Here is a 6,445-nt window from a genome sequence, read left to right on the forward strand (position 1 = left end):
ATAAATTATATATATTTAATATATATATATATTTAATTGATATGTATATATTTTATACGTATATATTTATACATAAATATATATATATATATAAACAGCCACTGCAGCTTGTCTGTCGACAAACTATTATTGTGGTTTCTGTGAAGAATTTGTTTTTAGACGGCAAAAAATCCATTTCCCTTCTCGAAGAGAGAGCAATTAATTGTTAAAGTTTGCATCTTGTGACGCTGAGGAGCCAGAAGGAAAAGAGTCGAGTGATTCTACTCACCCTCCAATAGGAAGAAGACACTCGACGGTCAGAAGGCCTCCTCCTTCGGCGGCGGGCGTGGCCCCACAGCGTGGGGCTGTTGGTGCTCAAATCAACCCAGATAAATAAAAAGGAGGAGAAAACCGTGGACTGCTTCTCGAAAGTCAGCGTCGAGTAAAGTCCCCCCCCCCCCCCTCCCCCCGAGACAACAAAAGACCGGAGCTGAAAACAACAGCGAGCTTCACTCAGTGCGTTTACATGATGGTATAATTCTAATCTGGCTTTAGTCGGACTATGCTATCTTTTGGGGGATCAGCTGTTATCCCAATATACATGGCAGTGAGTAATTCGAATCATTGGCCGAAAGCATGTCATATCCGATACGATAGGCGGCGCTGTTTTCATTACAACTCGTGGTGATACAGCCATTTCCGCTTGACCTCTTCACCGCCACCAACAACAACATTTTGAGAAAGATGGCGAACAGAGAGCAAGGCGAAGCTACATCCCTCTACTATTCTTCCATGGTGTTAATAGGAGTACAGCGAATGCAAATGGCGCTATTGGCTGAGTTGATAACGGAGAGAAGACGCCGAAGGTACACGGAGAATTTAATTTATCGCCTCTTTCGACTTCCGGTCACGACATGGGAGGGAGGGAGGAGGGCGGCGGGATCTCGAGCATGCGCAAAGACGCAAAGTCCAGTTTCGAATCGAATTCAGAGTTACATGCCGCGAGAGTCGAATTATTAACTGGATCGGACCGAGCTATCCAGGGGTGTTAATCGGACCGAAGTCGGACCGCACATAGTCCGACTAAGGTGTTTACATGAAACAGATAATTCGATTTCAGTCCGACTAAGCCAATAATTCGATTGCATGTAAACGCACTGACTGACGCGTTGGCGTGTATTCGGCTGCATCGTGATTGAACATGAAGTAAAACCGGGGTTGTTGTTGTTGTTTTCCTTTCCCCAGGTGAGTCCCCAGACAACAAAACAATCCATCAAGGGACCAAATGGACGTTGGAGGGCGGAACCAGCCTGAATTATGAATCATACCGACGTGAACAGAAAGACCCCTCACACGACCGTTAAATGGGAAATTAAATGACATTCACTGACAATCTCCCCCTTTTTGATCCAGACTCTCACGATCAGAGACGTCTTTTAAACCACTTCTCGAGAAGAGAACGACTTTTAAACTACCCGACCAAAAATACGCAGCCAAGTGGTCCCGACTCTTCCTCGATGAGAGCACAGCAGCTCCAAAGGTTGTTGAATGTAAACCGTTACGCAAGAGGCCTGTAAGCATAACTCAGTCACAACGTGTATGTTTCAGGCTCTTTAACACACAAAGGGTCGCCTGCAGTAGATTTAGTTTTAAAGGGCCGTGCAAACATGTTTTTTTCTTCTATTTTCAAAGTTTTGAGCGAACATGTTCACTGAAATGATACGGTCACAAATGTCAATCAGCTCTATGAGCTGAAAGAGGCATTAAACAACATTGCGCTACTTAGAGAGAATGAATCATTCACAATAAATTATACATTGCAAACAAAATAAAAGGAAAATGTGTTGATATCACATTTTATATATTTTAATTGAGCAAAAATGTGTCAAATTGAATTCCTTGCTTTGATTTTAAAATGTGGGTGGAGTCAATAAAAGCGACGGTGCCCGTGACGATCAGGCTGAGTCCATCACGACGACCCGGGGGACATTTTTCATTCGGGCCCTAACGGGGGGGGGGGGGGGGGTGGGTTGCCAGGGGTTCTGATCTCTGACGCCGACACAAAAGGTTTCAAGTCGCTCGAGGTGAATTAATTCATATTTCCCCAACTCTAACTCTCCATCAGCGCTTGCGGTGAATATTTCATATGATTACGTGCCGCACATAAAAACACAGCGTAGGTGTCGATCAAGCCGAACTAAGGTGATTAAATTATATTATTTATGCCGTATGAATATCTTTTTTTCTGACTAAAAAAGAAAACAGTTCTATATATTCAATTCAATTCAATTCAGTTTATTTGTATAGCCCAATTTCACAAATTACAAATTTGTCTCAGAGTGCTTTACAATCTGTACACATAGACATCCCTGCCCCAAAACCTCACATCGGACCAGGAAAAACTCCCAAATAACCCTTCAGGGGGAAAAAAAGGGAAGAAACCTGGAGGAGAGCAACAGAGGAGGATCCCTCTCCTAGGATGGACAGATGCAATAGATGTAATGTGTACAGAAGGACATATTTAGAGTTTAAATACATTCAATGAATGTGACAGAGTGTATGAATAGTTCATAGTAGGCATATTCCGCGATGGAGACCTCCACGATCCATCAGGCAGATGGCGGTGGGGAGGAGGAGTGGGCGGTGTCTCAACAGTGGGCGGAGTCTCAACAGGACAGTGGCGTAGTCAGGAACAGGAATTCCACAACCCAAACCTCGATGATCCATCAGGCAGATAGGATCTATGCCGTCTCATAGGGTCCGATGACCCCATGAGACGTGAAGTCAAAAGGACTCCGGGGAGAAAGCAGAGTTAGTAACGTGTGATTGAGATGAAAATTCATCCTTAAGGAGAAAAAAGAGGAGATAGGTACTCAGTGCATCCTAAAACGTCCCCCGGCAGCTATAAGCCTATAGCAGCATATCAAGGGGCTGGACCAGGTGAACCTGATTCAGCCCTAACTATAAGCTCTGTCAAAGAGGAAGGTCTTAAGTCTACTCTTAAACGAGGTGACTGTGTCTGCCTCCCGGACTGAAATTGGAAGCTGGTTCCATAAAAGAGGAGCTTGATAACTAAAGGCTCTGGCTCCCATTCTACTTTTTAAGACTCTAGGAACTACAAGTAGTCCGCATTTAGTGAGCGTAGCTCTCTAGTGGGCAATATGGTACGACAAGCTCCTTAAGATATGATGGAGCATCACCAATCAAGGCTTTGTACGTTAAGAGAAGAATTTTAAAAGTGATTCTTGATTTTACTGGGAGCCAGTGCAGAGCAGCTAGTGCAGGAGTGATGTGATCTCTTTTCTTAGTTTTAGTGAGAACACGAGCTGCAGCATTCTGGATCAACTGGAGGGACCTAAGAGATTTATTAGAGCAGCCTGATAATAAGGAGTTGCAGTAATCCAGTCTCAAGTAACGAACGTGAACCAATTTTTCTGCATCTTTTGAGACAAGATGTGCCTGATTTTTGAAATATTACGTAGATGAAAGAATGCAGTCCTTGAGATTTGCTTTACGTGGGAGTTAAAGGACAAGTCCCGATCAAAGATAACGCCAAGATTCTTTACAGTGGTGTTGGATGCCAGGGCAATGCCGTCTATAGAATCCACATCACCAGATAATTGATCTCTGAGGTGCTCAGGGCCGATTAAAATTACTTGGTTTTGTCTGAGTTTAACATCAAGAAATTGCAGGTCATCCATGTTTTTATGTCTTTAAGACATGCTTGAATTTTACCGAGTTGGTTGCTCTCCTCTGGTTTTATCGATAAATATAGTTGAGTATCATCTGCATAACAATGAAAGTTTATGGAGTGTTTCCTGATAATATTGCCCAAAGGAAGCATGTATAAGGTAAATAAAATTGGTCCAAGCACAGAACCTTGTGGAACTCCGTGATTAACGTTGGTGGTTATCGGCGCCATCGTTTACAAATACAAACTGAGATCGATCTGATAAATATGATTTAAACCAAATTAGTGCCGTGCCTGAAATGCCAATCGACTGCTCCAGTCTCTGTAACAGGATGTCATGGTCAATGGCGTCGAATGCAGCACTAAGGTCTAACAAGACCAGGACAGAGAGGAGTCCTTTATCTGCTGCCATTAAGAGGTCATTTGTAATTTTCACCAGTGCCGTCTCGGTGCTGTGGTGTTTTCTAAATCCTGATTGAAATTTCTCAAATAAACTATTATGATGTAGAAAGTCGCACAACTGATTTGCGACCACTTTCTCAAGGATCTTGGAGAGGAAGGCAAGGTTAGAGATCGGTCTGTAGTTAGCCAACACCTCTGGATCCAGAGTGGGCTTCTTCAGGAGAGGTTTAATAACCGCCACCTTGAACGCGTGTGGTACGTGGCCTCTTAGCAGAGACACATTGATAATATCTAATAGAGAGCCGCCAATTAAAGGCAAAACGTCTTTAAGCAGCCTCGTCGGGATGGGGTCCAAGAGACAGGTAGATGTGTTAGAAGTAGAAACCGTTGAAAATAATTGGTCACGGTTGATGGGAGAAAAGCCTCAAATATACACCAGGGCATACAGCGGTTTCCAAGGCCATTCCACTTGAGGACAGATTGGCACTGGTTATGGGCAAGAGAATATTAATCTTGTCCCTAATAGTTAAAATCTTTTCATTAAAGAAGTTCATAAAGTCATTACCACTAAGGTTTATAGGAATGCTCGGCTCCACAGAGCTGTGACTCTCTGTCAGCCTGGCTACAGTGCTGAAGAGAAACCTGGGGTTTTTTCTTTCTTTTTTCTATTACTGATGAGTAATAGGCTGCTCTGGCATTACGGAGGGCTTTCTTATATGTTTTAAGACTATCTCGCCAAACTAAGCGGGATTCTTCGAGATTAGTTGAACGCCATATGCGTTCAAGTTTTCGTGACGTTTGCATCAGTTTGCGGGTCTGAGGGTTATACCAGGGAGCAAACCTCCTCTTCCTCACTGTCTTCTTCTTCAGAGGGGCTATCGAGTCCAGTGTCATTCTCAAAGAGCCTGTGGCACTGTCAACAAGATGATCAATCTGGGACGGACTAAAGTTAGACCAGGAGTCCTCTGTTATATTGAGACGTGGTATCGAATCAAATACAGAAGGAATCGCTTCTTTAAATTTAGCTACAGCACTGTCAGTTAGACATCTGGTGTAGAAACTTTTGACTAACGGAGTACACTCCGGTAGTATAAATTCAAAAGTTATGAGGTTGTGGTCTGACAGAAGAGGATTCTGTGGGAAGACGTTCAAATGCTCAATGTCAACGCCCATAAGTAAGAACAAGATCAAGCGTGTGGCCAAAGCTGTGAGTGGGTTTCTGTACTCTCTGACAGAAGCCAATCGAGTCCAACAAGGAGATGAATGCAGCACTAAGGCAATCATTATCAACATCCACATGGATATTAAAATCTCCAACAATAATAACTTTATCGGTTTTAAGAACCAAACTTGATATAAATTCTGAGAATTCAGATATAAACTCTGAATATGGACCTGGTGGCCGGTACAGAATCACAAATCGAATTGGCTGTAGTGTTTTCCAGGTTGGATGTGAAAGACTAAGAACAAGGTTTTCAAATGAGGTGTAGTGTAATTTTGGTTGAGGATTAATTAATAGGCTCGATTCAAAGATGGCTGCTACTCCACCTCCTCGACCGGTGCCTCGAGGAATGTGAGTATTAATATGACTTGGAGGAGTCGATTCATTCAGGCAGACATATTCTTCATGGCTCAGCCAGGTTTCAGTTAGGCAACATAAATCAATGTGATTATCTGATATTAAATCATTTAGTAACACAGCTTTAGATGACAGAGATCGAATATTTAGGAGACCACATTTAATAGTCCTGTTTTGTTGCACTGCTGAAATAATGGTGTTAACTTGTATAAGGTTATTGTGTACGACTCCTCTTCTGCTTACTTTTAATTTATTTAATTGAAGTGGCCGTGGGACAGACACAGTCTCTACTCTAAAGTCATGGGTGGGTAACTGCTCGAATGGAAGAGCAGAGAAGGTGTTAAACTACAACTCTGCTCCCGGTTCCTGATCTGAACCCTGGGTTGTCATGGATTAAGTCCGCTGATCAACTTGGTCATATTCGCAGAAATGAGACGCGCTCCGTCCAACGTGGGATGAATGCCGTCTCTCCTCATCAGATCAGGTTTTCCCATGAAAGTCTTCCAGTTGTCTACGTAGCCCACATTATTCGCTGGGCACCACCTCGACAGCCAGCGGTTGAAAGACGACATTCGGCTATACAATTCGTCTGTCTGCAAATTTGGGAGAGGGCCAGAGAAAATTACGGTGTCCGACAACGTCTTGGCATAAGCACACACCGATTCCACATTACTTGAGTGACTTCCGACCGACGGGCTCAAGGCCATTACCACCGGGTGTATTACAATCTGACTGTATCTCCGCTTATCCTTAGCCAGCAGCTTCAAACAAGACTCCACGCCGCCCCCGGGGCC

The sequence above is a fragment of the Pseudoliparis swirei genome, chromosome 8, assembly GCF_029220125.1.
Source record: "Pseudoliparis swirei isolate HS2019 ecotype Mariana Trench chromosome 8, NWPU_hadal_v1, whole genome shotgun sequence".
NCBI classification, from domain to species: domain Eukaryota; kingdom Metazoa; phylum Chordata; class Actinopteri; order Perciformes; family Liparidae; genus Pseudoliparis; species Pseudoliparis swirei.